General features: G+C 33.9%; 1 pseudogene; it reads left to right on the top strand.

Annotated features, from left to right (window-relative positions):
• The first annotated feature begins 1890 nt into the window (after positions 1 to 1890).
• Positions 1891 to 14236, top strand: LOC142616053 (hypersensitive-induced response protein-like protein 2; annotated as a pseudogene).
• Positions 14237 to 17436: the final 3200 nt, after the last annotated feature.

The following is a 17436-nucleotide window of genomic DNA, read 5'->3' on the forward strand; positions in this document are numbered from 1 at the left end:
AATTACGAATTTTCGTATTAAGCAAAGCAAATAAGCTTAATGACGAGGAAAATATAAAATAAATAAATAAATAAATAAAAATAAAAAAACGAGAAGAAATTTATATCAATTACCTTGAAAAGATCGTGGACACTTGAGTGTTCAAACTCTTTCAAGGACATGTTATAGCATGCAGCCACGTCCTCGCCAGAAACTGCTTTTTCAAACCTTTCCCAGGCCAAGTCCTCACTCTCAAGGAGGTTTGACGCGACTTTAACAGGAGGCTGGGACGAGGTAGGAACACTAGTTTTAGGCGGAGGAGGGTGAGTAGGCTCAGACGACTCCACGTCAAGAATCTGGATGGACGACGATTGAGATGGAGGAGGAACAGGGACAGCAGGAGAGACGACTCCAGGCTTGGACGGCCTCCTATGCTTCGCTCTTCGGCTGGGGAGATTTTCAAGATTAATGGCCTTTGACAGGCTTCTCTTGTCACCAGCAGCAGCACGAGCTCTAGTTTCGGCGTCTTACCTAGTAGGCTCATCCGCGACTCCCTTGCCTTTGTTCTCTTTCATGGTAGCCATCCCTACAAAAAAAATAGACGAATAAATCAACAAATGTGCCTGTGACGGCATGATTAAGTTGATGGCAAAACAAAAAAATCCCAAGGCAAAAACTTACGTTGACGAATTGTGATTTCGTGAGCTAAGGCTTCTGGAAAAGGTTCTGGGCCAAGTCCCCAAGTCGCAAGACGTTGAAGGGTGACCAAAGAATGGAAGTCCCTCTCTGGGTGGAGACGAGCCTTTTGAACACGTCCCAAATAAAACTTGTTCAAAGACGGCCTTCTAACACCTGCAGTAAGGACGAGAAGCTTAGTTAGTGTAAAAAGACATGTGATAAGGGTAATGTTACAATGGTGATAAGCATACCTTCAGGACGAAGGTTCCCTAACTCTCCTATATAAGGGGCAAATGGATCCCTGCCCACCTCAATAGGGCGCCCTGCCCAAAAACCTGAGACGAAGAAAAACTCCATCTTCCAACTCCTATCCGATGTAACCAACGACTTTATAATCCTACAATCTCTTCTCCTGGCTGTAAACTGATAAAAGCCCCGGGATTGGCCAATTTTAGAGGGTTTGTAGCAGAAAAGGAATTCGTCCACGGTAAGAGGACAATCCTCTTCAAAAACCTCTCTCCACAAAATTTGCATAGAAACGATTAGTCTCCATGCATTGGGATTAAGCTAACACAGCGCTAAAACCAATCTAGTGAGCAACTCCCTAGCGAAGGCATTGAGAGGCAACCTAAGACCTCCTAGGAGATAGGCTTCATAAACTCCAACGCCAAAATGAGGTTGGCAACACCACTCGTCACGGACGGCCAACCTAGGGTTTAGCTCGTTTGGAATTTGATACCAACTCCTAAGAGAAGCTAATTTCCACTCGTCTGTCTTAGCAGGAACCCCCACAGCACAGCTGTATATGGTCACAACCTTGTCCTTTTGAGTGGACGAGGGCGCACCGGAGGGACCAGCCCTAGACCCAGACGCCACTCTCGTCCTAAATTCCTCTTGGAAGACTTCTAGGGGAACCCCAGAAACATACTCGTCTGAGGTATTACCCCCACTACTACTACTATCACTGCTAGAACCACTGTAACTAGTTGAATTGTGGTATTCGTCTATCTCCCTATCAACACTATTACTAGACAAAGAAACAATTTCTGACATTGTGGAAATTCAAGGGAAACCTAAAGACGAGCGTAGAGAAAATACCTGGCTCTAGACAAAGGAAAACTAGGGACGTTGGAATACTTCTAGACGAGTCGATGGACGAGAAATTTCAAACAAGAAAATTTGGAAAAATGGAGAGGGTATGGGAGGAAATCCACTATTTATAGGCGTTGAAAAATGAAACCTAAAACGGAGCACTCAATCAGTAAGAACCACGTGGCAACTTCCTCGAAAACTCAAAACGACACAACGGTTAACCCATATAATGATGACGCGTGGCCCGATCTGGAGTCACTGGAACCCCACCATATAGATTGAGACACGTGGGGTGGCGTAATGAGACATGTCTAAAAACCAAAAGCCTTGGACAACCCTTGGACAAAGGGGCAACTGATGGGGTACTGATTTTTCCCATCTTGAAGCCGTCCATAGAGGTCGTCCGTGACCCAACAGTATTGCAAGCACCCCAGAAAACCTTACCCATGACCATCTCGTCCAAAGAAGAAGAGACTAGGACGAGGTCGTCGTGACCAAGGAATGAGACGCTCGTCCAGGGTGTTGGCGATCTCATCCTTAATAAATTCGTCCGTAGACGGAACGACCCCTATTCATGAGCTAAGCACACTCGACAAGGGGATACTAGGACGAGGGTATCATACTTAGGAAAATCTCCAAGTATAATGTGACAATTCCTTATTTTACGTGTAACTTTCAGGTATCTGTTGTAGTACATAACTCTTAAACGGTTATGGAAGTTATTTTTAAATACTTACGCTTCCTTGAATCCAGGGGAGGTTATAATTGCGATAACCGTCTATTAGAACACTATATAAACGCTTATTCAGACAAAGCAAAGGTACGTTTTTATTGCTCCCAAAAAGTTGGAACTCCCAAAAATATAGAGAGAAAACTAACTTTGCCATCGGAGGGTTCTTGACCGGCAACCCCAGTCACCTTTGATTACTTTTCTTTCTTTTTTCAGGCCGTTAAGAGAGCAAGTGGTCCTTTCAAGTCCGAAGCATCCAGCCTCTTGATTTTCTTTGCATCATCAATAGGTAATAGTTTAAATTTGCATTTTACAATAATTTTTCTGTTTTGTAGCAATTGGAGAGAGTAAAACAATCAATTTGTCTCTGTATAAATGTCATTACTTGGCAAGAATTAGTATCATACAGATTTGTTGGAAAAATTATAATGAATAAACAAGTTTGATACAACAAACAATATCCCAAATAATTAGCAAGAATGTAAATAAGAAATGATAATATAAATTTAAGTAAATTTAGGAATAATTTCACATAGCTATAGAATCACGCAAAGAGCGTTGTCCTTAAAGGTTGATTGTGCCACCCAAAGTAAAACTTGGTGCAATTGGTTCTCTTGGCCAAACAACCCCCAGGATTAGACTATAGCGTTGACCTTTGTGATGTATACAGTTCCACTCACAAAAGGTTTAAAAACAACCTTTTATTGTCTTTCCTTAAAAAACAAAACAAAAATTCTTGTAGAAAAATATGTGGGAGAGAGAGATAGTAGAGTTATATATATCTAAAATATAGAGTAGTAAAAAGAAAACCTTTAGAAAAGGTGTTATAATGAGTATTATATGGGCTACTTATGAAGATAATAGTTTATAGTTATTGGTTACTAATAACCCTTAAAAGCCCAATGGCTATATTATCAATTATTTTCTAACGGCTATTTTTTTCATAATTGCCCAACGGTTATTTTATTCATAAATTTCCAATGGCTAGAAAATAAATAAGAATAAAAGTGTTTGGAATACACACTAATAGGATTTGCGAGAAATTTTGCCTGGAGATGTGTTTTGCTTAATTGTTGTCAAATCATGAGGGGCAGTAGAATTGATCTGGAATTTTTATTTTATTTTATTTAAAAGTAGTAAAGGACAATATATATATATATATAGGATAATGTGTTTGTTACTGTTGTTACTTATATTCAATACAGGGCCTTGTCAGACAAAGTTGCTGATGCTTTCTTCAAACTCAGCAGCACCAGAGCACAGATCCAATCGTATGACTTTGATGGTATGGATGTGTAACTGGACCTTGAAGTTGAAAGTCACTGTGTTAGTCTTAATAATGAAATTAAAAGAGTCATGTCCTTTACTATTAAATAATGTCCCATGGGTCTGTATTTGTTAGGAAAATAAATAAATTCTAGAAGTCTAAGCTTTTCTAACTTGATATGGACTTTTGAAGTTTAGGCTGAGAAGTGTGGACTTCTTTTCTAGCTAGACGATGATTTTTTTAAAGTTTATGCAAAAACAATTGAAATGTCTATTCTTTAAAGCAGCTATCACTACAAAAAAAATGCCTATTAGCGACCAAGAATTTTTGACGGATCCAAAAAGCCCTCTCAAAAAATCTTATTTGTGAAGGCAAAATAAAGCCCTCGCAAATACTTGGTAAAATGTGAAATATTTGTGACCAATAAGAAAAGCTGTCGCAATTATGTGTTATAGTCGTCACAAATACTAATATTTTGGAGGGAAATTTTCCCTCTATATTATTTGCGAGGGACAATTAAAAATCTCTCGCAAAAAGTGTATTATTTGTGACGGTTAAAAAAAAAGCCGTCACTAATACTAAATTATTTGCGAGAGCTAGGATTGACCTTCACAAATAATCATTAAAATGTCAAAAATTTTGGAGGGAAATTTTCCCACCAAATTATTTCCAAGGGACAATAAAAATCCCTTGCAAAAAGTTTTTTTTTGTGTGGGTTAAAAATATGCCCTTAATAACACTAAATTATTTGCAATGGCCACGATTGACCTTCCTAAAAAAAAAAAAAAATTTGAGATAAAAGTTATTCTAAAATTCAAAGAAAAAAAAAACTTATAAACATATAGCACTTTGTACTCTTTAGATGAACCTTTTGTTTACAGACTAAAAAAAAACCTTTAATATACATCCTATATAAGAAAGTTCTGTCCTTATGTTCTAAACAATTGTACTCATAAAAGAATTATAGCACTTTCAACTTCAAAATGGTAGCTCAAAATTCAAGAATTTCAGCATTTTGTACTCTCTCTCTCTCTCTCAAAAGTGAATAAAAATTTCTTCTAATTAAAATAATGCATAAAATATGAGCTTATAGATTAAATGGTAAATTACATCCAATTGGCATGAAAATTGGCATGCATGTTAAGAACATATAGAACATGTAATCCAATGGTTGGATTTTCAAAATATGAATTTAATAAAAAGTTATTGGGTGATGTAACATTTTTTAGAGTTACATCACGTGTAACTTGAACCCAACTCTATATTTCTTAATTCGATGTGAATTTTGATAAATCCACCGTTAGATTACATTATCTTCATATATTTTTCATGCTTATAAAATTTCAAAGTGATCAAATATTAATTGTCATGTCATCAATCATAGGTTTAAATTCAAGCTTTTGTATTTTTAAATAATGTATAAAAGATAAGTTTATAGATCAAATGGTAAATTACATCCGATTGGCATAAAAATTGGCATGTATGTTAAGAATATATAAAGCATGAAATCCAACAGTTGGATTTTCAAAATATGAATTCAATAATAAGTTACTGGATGGTGTAACATTTTTTAGAATTACGTCGAGTGTAACTTGAACCCAACCCTATATTTCTTAATTCGATGTGAATTTTGACAAATCTATCATGAGATTACATTATCTTCATATATTTTTCATGCTTACAAAATTTAAAGGTAATCAAAGATTAATAGCCATGTCATCAATCAATTGTCCAGATTCAAGTTTTAGTAGTTATAAATAACGCACAAAAAATAAGTATATAGATCAAATGGTAAATTACATGCAATTGGCATGTATGTTAAGACCATATAGAACATATAATCCAACGGTTGGGTTTTCAAAATATGAATTCAATAATAAGCTTTTTGGTAGTGTAACATTTTTTAGAGTTAAGTTAGGTATAACTCAAACCCAACCCTATATTTCTTAATTCAATGTGAATTTTGACAAATCTACCGTTAGATTACATTATCTTCATATATTTTTCATGCTTACAAAATTTCAAGGTGATCAAAGATTAATTTCCATGTCATCAATTAATTGTCTAGATTCAAGTTTTAGTAGTTTAAAATAATGCATAAAAGATGAATTTAAAGATCAAATGGTAAATTACATCCGATTGGCATGAAAATTGGCATGCATGTTAAGACCATATAGAACATGTAATCCAACGGTTGGATTTGCAAAATATAAATTCAATAATAACTTATTGGGTGGTGTAATATTTTTTAGGCTTACATCAGGTGTAACTTGAACCCAACCCTATATTTCTTAATTCGATGTGAATTTTGACAAATTTACCGTTAGATTATATTATCTTCATACATTTTTCATGGTTAAAAAATTTCAAGGTAATCAAAGATTAATAGTCACGTCATCAATCAATTGTCTAATTTCAAGTTTTTGTAGTTTAAAATAATGCATAAAAGATGAGTTTAAATATAAAATGGTAAAATACATCCAATTGGCAATGAAATTGGCATACATGTTAAGAACATATAGAACATGTAATTCAACGGTTGGATTTTCAAAATATGAATTCAATAATAAGTTATTGGGTGGTGTAACATTTTTTAGAGTTACATCAGGTGTAACTTGAACCTAACCCTATATTTCTTATCTCAATGTGAATTTTGAAAAATATACCGTGAGATTACATTATCTTCATATATTTTTCATACTTACAAAATTTCAAAGTGATCAAAGATTAATAGTCAGGTCATCAATCAATTGTCTAAATTCAAGTTTTGTAGTTTAAAATAATGCATAAAAGATGAGTTTAAAGATCAAATAGTAAATTAAATCCGATTGGCATGAAAATTGGCATGCATCTTAAGACCATATAAAACATGTAATCCAACGGTTGAATTTTCAAAATGTGAGAGTGATAGGGGAGTTAACCCAAAGCACTTCCTTCAAAATTATGTTTTAAATTCAATTAAAAAGGTTTTCCATTTTTTCAAAAACCCCATTGCAATGATTATGACTCCCCCACCTTAAAACGTGAATGAGATAAGGAAAACATTGAGATTTTTATTTTATCTCGACATTAACCATTGCTAGACATTTGTTATGTATCTGTATGGTTATGTTTTCTCAATCTGACATCCAATTGATTTCAAATTTAACCAATACTAATATGTCGCCATACTCTTCAATTCTAATGATCAAGATTTGAATATGATTTCACCAAGTTCAGTGGTCTCAGGACTATCTATTAAGTTTGACTGGGTTTGACCAACTTTGACCGGGCCTTTCTCTTAATCCAACTGTTTAATTGTAACCATAATTTACCAGAATTAACCTTTCATTACACTCGTCAAATCCAACGGTTAGATTTCAAATCTAAGTATGGTGCATGATGGACAAGTTGTGTACCTATATGACTATGTTCTCTCAATTCGACCATCCAATTTGTCTCAAATTTAACCAACACCAATATGTCACCATACTCTTCAATCCTAATGATCAAGATTTGAATATGAATTTCACCAAGTCCAGTAGTATTGGGACCATCTATTAAGTTTAATTGGGTTTGACCAACTTTGACCGCGCCTTTCTCTAAATCTAACCGTTTAATTGTGACCATAATTTACCAGAATGAACCTTTCATTACACTCTTCAAATCTAATGGTTAGATTTCAAATCTAAGTATGGCGCATGATAGACATGTGCTGTGTACTTGTATGGTTATGTTTACTCAATCTGACTATCCAATTGGTTTCAAATTCCACCAACACCGCATGTTACCATACTCTTCAATCCTATTGATCAGAATTTGAATATGAATTTTACCTCTATTAAGTTTGACCGGATTTGACCAACTTTGATTAAATTTTGACCGCACATTTCTCTAAATCCAACCGTTTGATTGTTATTGATCTAAGAATACGAGTTATATTTTGGGAAGAGTACAAAGAACATAAACTTGTTCTTCCAAAAAATTAATAATAATGAAAGGAATAATAAACTAATTTAATTATCTTATTTTATTTTTAAAATTTTTAGAAATTGAATTTTTTTTATATTTTTATGTGATTTATTATTAATTTAAATGTTGACGTGAAATTTTTACTAGACTACAGCATTATTTTTATAACCCTTTGCAATAGTTATTAGACAAAACATTTTTTTTATCCTAAAAGTTAAATTTTTCCAATATTTTTTTTATCCTTCACACAAAATTTCTCACACGCATAAACTTTTTTTTTCCAAAATTTTCATTCGAAGCTCTTGCTCCTTTGACTTATACATCGCCATGGCCTTTAGATTGTTCAATTTGTACTCCCTAAAATCCATTATTTTATTACTTAAGCATTATTATTATTATTATTAAAGAAAACTCTAATTATATTATTATATAGCCTTATAAAAAAAATAAAAACTCTATAGGACAAGCTTTCCGCTCAGATTTTTTTTTCTTCCCGCAAAAATTTTCCCCCAATTTTTCATTTCCCACTTTTTTTTTTTTTTTTTTTTTGGTTCAGCGTGTTTCTTTTCCTTCTTTCTTTTCATTTCACACCTCTTCTCTCCCCTCACGCCCCCACCCCTAGCCACCGTTCTGCTCTCTCTCCCATCACGCCGGAGTCACAATCCCACCACCACCGACTTGTAAAGCCCCTCACGTACTAATCAATTTCAAAGTTGTTCGGGTAAGCCGAAAAACAACGTTGTCATCTTTTCCCCGAAACATACCCTAATACTCTTCATTTCAACTTTTATTTATTCTCATCATCATTATCAACTATCAATTACTTGTAGATTTATTATGTTGTTCTTTTATTTTATTTTTTTCTTATTCTTATCAATGCCATAACATACGTAGTTTAACAATACTATCTTTTTTCATTTGATGTTTCGAGTGCCCACATGTTGTTTGTCAAACAACACTAGAAGCCATCATTCCTCTACAAGAAATAGTTTTTCGGGTTTAAAACCGGATGAGTTTTTATTGCTATGGGTATTTACTCCAAATGTAGCATCAATTGCTTTCATTTCTCTTCTTCTTCTTCCTTTTTTTTGTTAATTGAATATATATATATATATATATATATATATATATATATATATATATATTCTCAAATGTACTTATAAAAAAAAATTCTCAAATGAGGAGAAGTTCCAAAATTTCAAGTTGATTCTAGCATTGCAATAGTTTTTGGTGGTTTAGTTTTGCCATAGTTGTCATTTTCGCATATAGCATAATTTCTCTTGTAAGTGGCAATCAATGGGAGCTTTTCGAAACAAATGTATGGGAGTCACCTCATCCATCGCTTAATATGACATAGTATTTTGGGTGAACTTTAAAAAAATAAAAAATCATAGGTCTCGTATGTGGTTCTATAAAAAAGGAGGTGACTTCTCGCAAAAAAGGTTGCGTAAGTGCAAGATCATCACTTGTAATTTATTAATGGTTAAGTAATTACCTTTATTTTAGATTAGCTATAACCCAATGCTTTTCTAGGTGGAATATTATGGAAGTCCGAGTTAGCTTGAAGAGCATAGCTTATTTCGGTACTCCCGATGCAAGTTCTCTCTTGGTTCGGCCGCATGACGAATCCGGGTATTCTATAAACTAAAGGACATAAAATGGTTGTTGAGGAAGATCAAAACATTCTCCATTTAATTTTATGCGATAAATACATGTATACTAGTAAGTAAGAACTAAGACTAAAATTTTCTCTTATTCTCGTAAATTAATATGCTAGTGAATCTTCCATAAATTTTTGACAGCCAAAGGTGATCTAATTGTCCAATTATTTTGAGTTATAGAGCATTGACATCTTGCCTTTCAGGACTGGCCCATGAAATCTTTCATATGATCTCTCTTTGACAATCTATTTTACTTTTTGATATGTTATGTTTGTCGCCCAAGGGCTATAGAGAAGGCCATAGTGGGCTCGATCTTGGTATGACTCCAAACAACGATGGAGAAGTGATAAGATTGACTCTCCCTCAACTTACATCGAAAGGAGGAAGGTATAGTCTCGGTTGGCTTTGATCCCTTTGCATGTCATTCTATGTCTTTTTATGCCATAGGCCCATAAGTCTATTTTCTATATCCAATTAATATGAAATCTCAGCCTGAAATAGTACTTTTACCTATGTTCTTCCGATTTTTCCCGGATGTTGGTGCTATATTGCGGTCAATTCATTCTATCTTGTGTTGCTCCTTGGAGCTCAATATCCTTATTGTCTCACCTACATGACATTTTCCTATCTAACATATAATGTTCTCTCTGCATGTACATTAACCTCAAGTACCATGCTTTGAAATGAGTTAGATGATTGAATTATATTTAGACTTTCTCGCACTTTGTCATGAGTCATGACTTGAGCTTTATGTTAATGGTTTGGAATTAATCACATGAGGCTGCTCTACGTTCGCTTCAAAGGTTCCGTTCTTCTAAAACTTTTCTGCTTAGCACTTGTTTTGTGATTTGTTTATGTATCCTTAATAACTATTTTATAATGAATTTACATGCAAAAAATGCTTTATATTCTTGAAAATAGTGGTGGTTAGTAGTAATTGATGAAAGAAATTCTACTTTCTATAATTTGATATAAATTTTAAAATATATATATATATATATATATATATATATATATATATATATACACACACACATTCTTTTTGTAGATATACACTATTCAGTGAAGTTCCTTAAAGCATGCTTACAAAGAACTTCCACTTCTTCTTTTTTCTTTTCTTTTTATTAATTTATTTTATTTTAATCATTGCTCGGAATTCTTAAAAATAGTAGCTAAACCGGGCTGAAGAAGGGAAGGTACAATGGCATTATCTCTCGGAAAATTTAAAACAAATACACGCCGCTATTTTTAGTAAATTCATTAGTATTAATATTGGGCTTAGGTGGATATGCGGAGCGTTGTCGGACCATATCAGATATCATGAAATGGCTCTAATTCATGTTTATATTGTTCACCTTCTTCTGCCTTCTCCTCCCCGTCTTCACTTGCTCGTAACTTTTTTTTTATTTGGGATATGTAATGAAATATATGTTAAAAATGCAAAAAGAGTGTCACCTAAGTGACACTATTTTTTGGGGTTGAGAAGTCGACATAATTGGCTGTAACATTTTTTTTTTTTGGGTTTGTAACTTTCTTGAAACACATGGGAATTCATCCAATGTCCGTATTTGACATGGCGTACACTTTACCAAAGTGCACATATTCTAAAAATGTATATGTTTATTAATCTTAGGTTATAGACCAATTCATAGGCTATGTTAAAGTCACTAAATTTGTCCTCTTGAATACCCCCTTCCCCTAAAATGTTTATAGGTGGCATCGAGGAACATAAGAAGAGATGCTTTAAAAGCCTGCGAAAAAACTTGAGAAGGTTTGAATCCCTTAATCCCCTCGCCCTCGCTTTTTTCACACTCCAATAATTGCTTTTTTGAGTCCAACCCCCACTCTCTTCTTTAAAAGTCCTTTGCTTTGCTTTACTTTTCATGCGGGGAGAAAAAGCTCTCTCGAAGACATTATGAAGGACTTGTCAAGTGATTTGCGTTAACTTGATGCTTTTGAAACTTCACAAACATGGGATCAACCGTATGGAGCTTCCCTCATTCGGCATAAAAACGGACCTGATCTAGATAGGCTTTCTTTTGGATTAAATAGTAAGATCACATGCTTTTTGTTTTAGGAAGATCACATGCCGTCTTTGTGTGGATTATATATGTCAAGCTATGGATTGGCAAGCCTAGATTAATTTGGGCCGATAAATATGAAATGAACCTTTAAATTGAACATGTCTTGGATCTGGTGTATGAGTCTAATGATGATGAGTCCAATGATGATGACTACAATGATGATGAGTCTAGTGATGATGATTGTAGTCAATACTTTTGTTATCACTCATTATATTTTGCCTTAATGATTAGAGTTTCAAAACCTCTCTTTGGTTAGTTTCTTCTCCTTAAAATTATAGCTCAATGTTTGTGTGAAATTTCTTAAAGAATTCATTATGTTCTAATACAATTATTTGAGACTTGGTTGTGTTAAGATTGGACTAATTGTTTGTATTGTTGGTGCATGTCAACTATTACATGATTGGCTTACCAAGAAGACTAGGGCCATTAGGAGAAGGCTTACCAAGTGCCGGTATGTCTATCTCATGATTTTGATTCATATATGCATTTCTTTATGCTTGTTACTTTTTACTTTATTGGGTATGCTATTTCCAATTTTGGTTCATCTATTGTGATAGTTTTTTAAGTCTTTTGTGTGTTTGTTTATGTTATTAAATATGAGGTAATTGAAAAATGTTAAATTGGATCTGCAATAAAGTTTTGGAACATTTTGGGTGAATTATTGTAGGACTAATGTTGTATAGGTTTTTTCACCTTTTAGTTGTTCATAGCTTGTTGAGAAAATAAGAAGGGTTTACATTTTGCGTTGTGTACTTGAATAGTCTTGTCCCATTAGCATGTTTATATTTGTGCTTGGGGTGTCTTGCTTGGCTATTGCCTCGATTTGTTTTACTTTCTTTTTGTTTGCATAGGCATCATTGAAGACTAAACGGGAGAAGAAGAAGGAGATGTATTTCCCCATGAGGAAGTATGCTATCAAGGTGTAGGGTGTAGGGCCTTTAGTTTATGTGATCTTGCTACCTTGCGACCATAAATCCATTTGGTTTGCAAATTTTGCCATTTGTTTACTTAATCTTAATTTCATATTGGTGGGACTTGATCGATTGTTTAAATACTTTGGAACTTTGATTGTGGTCTTAGGTTGGAATTTTGATGATGTTTATAGACAATGTTATGTATTTGATAATATATTTCTATGTTAATATAATGTTAGTTTGGTGACATTTGTGGTGTTATCTAGTTACATTTGCGGTAATGTCTTAGTGGAGCTAAAATTATTACAAGTTATTTGTAATAGAAATGTGGTTTTAGAACCTAGGAGGAAAAATAAAAAAAATAAAAACCTATAGCGGCGGGCAAAACCACCATTGAAAGACTAAAATTATGAAATAATTGAAGACTTATAGCGGCGTTTATAGCCCGCCGCAATAGCCTCCGCCGTAATAGGCCAGATGGACCTTTAGCGGCGGTTTTGGCCCGCCGCAATTGTCCATTTTTTTGTAGTGTAATGTCGTTACTATTATTCCTAACTAATTGCGAGGGGTTAAAAGCCCTCACAAATAAATTTTAGCGACGGCATTATTTGTCTCTAAAAAGTATGTCGTTAATTTGAAATTCGCAAATAACTAATTGCGAGGGTATAAAGGTTCTCACAAATAGTTGTTAATGACGACTACTTGCCCTCGCTAAAAATAAGTCAACTTTTTTCGTCGTTTGGTAATATATTTGCGAAGACTTATTTGTTCGAGAACGGACGCAAATTACCCTCGTAAATTATCTATTTGTGAAGGCATGGTCACAAAATCTTTTTTAGCAACAAGAGCAAATACGACGGCCTTCGAGGGCCACATGCCCTCGCTAATAGTCTTTTGCGACGATATTTGAATTTTTGCGAGGGCATTTTATCCTCGCTAGTAGACTCTTTTTTTGTAGTGTATATAGGATAATCGTTTAATGTTTTAAAGTTCTTTATGATATGCTTAATGCATCATGATTTACCATGTACATGATATGCTTTCTTGGACTTGGAAAAGTGATTATTTTAACAATAATGTTCATGTAGATAGAACCATGGAGGTAAGGCATCGGATGTGAATATTATGAGGACAAATGGTGCCTAGTGACAGACAGAGAGAAAAAAAAGGTCTTATAGTAGTTTTGAAATTTTCTGTGTAGGTTGGGGAAAGTTTTTTCGTCTCTATTCTTCTAGTTATTAAAGCAAGTATTCCGAAGTTGGTGCTGGATTCTAATTTTGAACTTGAAAATGTATTTCTCTGTCTTCCAATTTGGTTTAGTATTACTCAAGTTACAAGGTAAATCTGTTTCTTTTAATATCTTTGAATTTTATATGCATAGCCCATGTCAGCTTGTGGGTTTGAGATTGTTCAAATGCTTCTCGTGGAAACTGAACCTAATGAACATGTGAAGAGGGTTATGACCGAGATAAATGCCGGTAAGTGTTCCTTTTGAATTGAACAATGTTTCTCCTCTCCCTCTCTCTGAGTAAGTTTAGCTTCTTTTTACTTGAATACTAATTAACCTGTCATTGACCATTTACATGTGATGAACAGCTGAATCTAAATACCTGGCTAGCCTTGGTAAGCATGCCAGCTTCAGGCCATTGTAGTTGGGCTGAGGGACAGTGCGCTTGCTTTTTCTGTGAATGTACCTGGTACTATGCCAAAGGATGTCATGGACATGGTTCTGGTGACTCAATATTTCGACGCAATGAAAGAAATTGGTGCATTGTCAGTGTCCAACTCTATTTTCATCACACACGAACTAGGTGCTATGAAAGATTGCTTCACAGATTAGAGATGGCCTCCTTCAAGCAAATACCGCTCAGAATGAGTGACTTTATCTCAGCATATACGTTGCACTAGTGGCTTTTCTAATGGTATATGAAATGATTGGCCCAAGTATATGAGACTTGTGTCTTTTATTCTTCTTCTTTTCTTCTTTACGAATTAATTACTGAAGAATTTCTTATAGAACAGTTAAAAACAATCTTAGTGTTGAAGCAAGAACAAATCAAAGATTTGAACTGTTTGTGAAGGAAGAAAGATTGAGAGAAAGTGAAAGAAAGAGAGAGAAACTGTTCGATTAAGAAAACTGAATTTCTTGCTTAATGATAAACTGATGCGTACAGAGATATTTATAGTACAATCTGTCTATAACTGAATAACAAATAAATCCACATTATACGGATCTAATCCGTGAAAATAGGAAAAGAAAAACAAACTAAACTTAACTGATCTACACACCAAAACCAACTGCATTTATAGCATACCATACGACACCGTTTCCGCTTAACCAATACTTAAGTAACGGCACATACAAAACGGAGCGTTTTATTAAACAACCTTTAGTGAAACGATGCGTTTCCTCCATATTTGAAAACAACGGTAACTCCCAAATTCAATTCAGTCTTCTTCAACCTTGAGCCCTCTGTTCTGAAATAAACCATTATCATCCTTAAGCTTCTTATCCTTGCTCTTTGTTCTGGAAATGCTACTATCACTACAATTACTTGAGTGAAGATAGGAGGAGCTAGGGAGTGTCTTGCATTGCAAATAAGTGGTGTGGTGTGTGTACATGGTATTGAACTTGGCCATTGTGTATTTGTATTGGCAATGTTCTTTTATAGTATGAAATGTTATTGATTTGGGTATTTTTTCGGTATCCTCAGGTGTTATATGCTATTTTAACTGTTGTCTGCATTTTGTAACTGTTATAAGTTACCTTCGCGCTTTGACCAATGAGAATTAAAGAACTATTATTTACTAGGGTTGTATGATATATTTTTCATAGTTAGGAGGACTTGGAGACTAAAACTACAAATTTTGGAGAGAACTAGCTTTTATTGTTATTATTATTATTATTATTATTATTATTATTAGTTACAATGAGGAATGAGAAATTTGTACCTTAGACCTTTCAATTATTTGAAATATTAAAAAAAATGATAACTAAGCAACAATGCATTTTTGGCTTGTAAAGAACTTAATGGAGTGAATAAGCACATAATATATGAAGAACCACTAAGAAAAAACAATTTCATATATAAGTAGATTTTTGCACTCATAGAAAAGTATCCTTATTGTAATTATTTGTAATTAGTCTACTAATATTTATGAAGTATTTTTTAATGAAACAATACATATAATAATCCACTATGATTTATGGCCAACCCCAAATTATTGGGATTAAGGCTTTATTAATTGTTGTTGTACGTATAATACTCCACTAAAGTCACTCAATTAAGAGCAACTTCCTCATAGTCCTACCTTTAATGAACTCTGCACCAAAGCAAGAAAAACAATTAGTCAATTGGGATCACTTTTTCTCTGTCTTTACTATTTTAGCTTTTTATTATTCATTTTTTGGTAAAATACGTTAAGAATCGTTGAACTATGTAGTAAGACTCCTTTAGCTTTTCTTTTTTCCCCAATTTAGTTCATAAACCTTGATACTGTAGTAAATATATCCCTTCTCTCCACTCTCTATCTATTTCACCTCGTTCGTTTTTTTTTTTTTTTTTTTTTGCCATTTCAAATTATTAAAAACCGAAACGATGGAAGGGGTCTATTTGCTGCACCTTAGATGATTCAGAGCAAAAAATGTTAAAATAGACGGAAGTGGACAGAAGGGGTCCATCTACTATTCTACTACAGTTTCAGTATGTACTAAATTTGTGAAAAATAAAAAGTCAAGGGGGACTTAACTTAAAGTCTTCATTTACATAAAAGTTTAGGCGGCCTTAGTTCATTTTATCCGTTTTTTTCTCCACCTATTTGTATTTGTGTGAGTGCTTGAGAGAGAGAGAGAGAGAGAGAGATAAATTTACTTGTTGCAGTCCATGCTATCAGAAATGGGGAAGCTAAGATGAGTGTGGCACATGATAGGAAGAGAATTGATACGTGAGGCAAGCAAGCGAGGTTGTGTTCCCTTTACACTAGCCTGAATGCAAAAGCAGATTGTCCGAGGGCCAAGCCCGTGCTTTGCTAATTTATTTAGTTTCTCTACGTGTCGACAGCATATCTTTGTTGGTACGGAGTAGAACCCAACGAGGAAGGCCAAGCAGTCAGGGAAATACTCAAACACATGCTCACAAATAGGGTACTGAGCCAAATTTGACTGATGAGACATGTCTAGCCTAGAAACTACAAGCAAGAATATTAAGAACACAATAGGACGAGTCATTGCTGAGTTTTTTTTTTTTTTTGGTACATATAAAAGCTTAATCAGTAAATATGTATAATGTTATTGATAGTATTTATTAAAAGGTGGTATTATATAAGAATTTAATTTGGTCTAAACTAAGAAATTTTTGTTGCCAATAGAACAAAAGAGAAGCAAGTTCGTTAGAGCCATGCATGCAATTCTCATGCTCCCTGAATTGCTCAAACTTGCCCCAGTACTCTTGAAAAGTAGGAGGGTTACGTGAGTAACAATTAATTAAATTGTTATGAAAAGCTTTTCATTATGCATGGTACCGTTACGTGATATTTGGGAATTGTCTACAAAATTCACCAAAATTATTCACGGGATTTATAGCATCACTCTAATTTGAAGTAGTCAGATCTAATAAATTACAAATGAGGACTAAAGAAATATATATTTTAGAATTCAAGCCTTTAATATCTTATTAAACTTGACCTTTTCAGTTTGCTCCGTTGGCATGAGCCTAGCTTAAAATGATTTTAAGAAAATAAAAAAGTTACCAAGACAATGTTTTTTTCCTAATTTGTTGGGTCCTTCACAATGCATGCAAAAAAAAAAATTGTCAACTTAATTATTTTAAGAAACATAGAGAGTTAGCTCAACTGGTTGACACATTTTGATGTTTTCAATATAGGCATTTAGGATTATTCAAATCTCTCCACCCCAAAATAAAAATTATTCTTCAAGTAAGGTTTTTCTTCTTTTATTTTTTTACCATAATTTTTCTAGAAATGTTTATGATGCAAAAATTTTCACAATCATTTCATAAAAGATAACAAGTTGTGAATTTTTTGTTTTTTTTGTTTTTTTAGAGAGTTTTAACCTATAGCG

This window comes from Castanea sativa, chromosome 11 (genome assembly GCF_040712315.1).
Source record: "Castanea sativa cultivar Marrone di Chiusa Pesio chromosome 11, ASM4071231v1".
Classification (NCBI taxonomy): Eukaryota; Viridiplantae; Streptophyta; class Magnoliopsida; order Fagales; family Fagaceae; genus Castanea; species Castanea sativa.